This window comes from Rutidosis leptorrhynchoides, chromosome 8, assembly GCF_046630445.1.
Source record: "Rutidosis leptorrhynchoides isolate AG116_Rl617_1_P2 chromosome 8, CSIRO_AGI_Rlap_v1, whole genome shotgun sequence".
In the NCBI taxonomy this organism is placed as follows: Eukaryota; Viridiplantae; Streptophyta; class Magnoliopsida; order Asterales; family Asteraceae; genus Rutidosis; species Rutidosis leptorrhynchoides.
In genome coordinates this window covers 231,557,508-231,559,077 of record NC_092340.1, presented here as the reverse complement: position 1 = coordinate 231,559,077, position 1,570 = coordinate 231,557,508, and positions in this window count along the sequence as shown.

The window sequence follows — 1,570 nt, the reverse complement described above, 5'->3', positions numbered from 1 at the left end:
CAGGTCACGAAAACACCACCCACTGTGCCCTTCTTACCTTTGGTCTCATGTTTATTAAAAAGGTAATCGGCGATAACATGCGGGACATGGACATGTTCCTTGTGAAAGATTTGGTCAGTGAGCCAAATGTTCAAGTAAGACATTTTCTCGTTGCTATGAAAAAGGTAGTTAACCGTGTTAGCAACAAAACGGGCTATGATCCGATGTGGAATGGTTCTTAAGGTGTTAGCCACGGTCTTTCCAGGGCTAAAGGCTCCGGTGCTCATTTGGTGCCAAACGTTAGGATAGTCAAATTCTCTAGGGTTGGTGGTGGGGATTTTGCATGTACAATGGTAAGCCCAAAGGATTTCAAATTTTCTCTTAAATTCTTTGTAGATTCCTAAGGCCTTGATAATTTGGAACATGCTCATGTTTCGGGGCTTTCCATCCAAGTAAAGGCTCATGTAGTATGGGTCATCAATGTCGTCTATTGTAAAGTTGACCCTTAAAGTGGAGGTGAACTCTAGGGTTGAGACAACGTAGACAGGGTCATTCAGGTTGAAAAGAGGGATCCAAGGGCTAAGTAGTAAACCCTTGAATTCAACTTTAAATAGGTCCTCAACCTCTTGGCGCATGCCCATTTCTTCTAGGGAAGACCAATCGATGTATTTCAATGGGTAAAAATTATCCTTAAGCCTAAGTTCTAGGCCTGCTCTATAACTCTCATTCATTAAGAGTTGTTGCAAACAGGGGTCCATTGAAAGCCTTCGGATTTCTTCTGGAATTATCGTCTCTTCTTCTTCTTCATCATGTTGCTGAGATGGTGCAGGTCGCTTCCCTTTCCCCTTAACTCCAATACTCTTTTGTCTCTTTACCCCGCCTCCGATGGTACCATGTGTTCTTGGGGTTTCTCCAGTCTACATAACAAGACAAACAAGAAAAACATTATGGAGAGGTATAGGTTAGTATATAAACAATTTACCTTTTAACTTTAACTATCATCACCGAGTTGATTCTAATAATTCACAACAAGTTTCATCATGTAAATCATGTGAGCATTTAGCATACATGACTAAAACAAGTGCAATTAAGTATGATAAAACATGTAATCAAATAGGGATATCAATATGGTACAATCTCAAGTTCTTTAAAAAGTTGCAACATTTAGCTCATGCAATGAAACATCAAATCATATGTAAATTCACAAGTTAAACATGCATTATCATCAATCATTAAGCTCCATTCAGTCAAACATGGACAACATGAACTAATTGCAAAAAGTCAACCCTAGTCAAAGTCTAATTCCTTCAAAATTTGGCTAAGACAAAGAGAATTCATCAAATTATAGCAATTTCTCATGTTATAACATTAATAGGTTGCAAACAAGTACATCATCACTAATCACATGTTCAGATTGGCCAAACCAAGTCAAACCTTAAACTTATGAACCCTAATTTGCAAATTCAATTCATACAAGCATGAAATATGGATTCAAAGCAAGATAATCATGGTAACCTATCAATTAAGCATCAACAACACCAATTAACACTCCAATTTGACTCAGAATCAAAAACCCCCAAATTGGATGAAC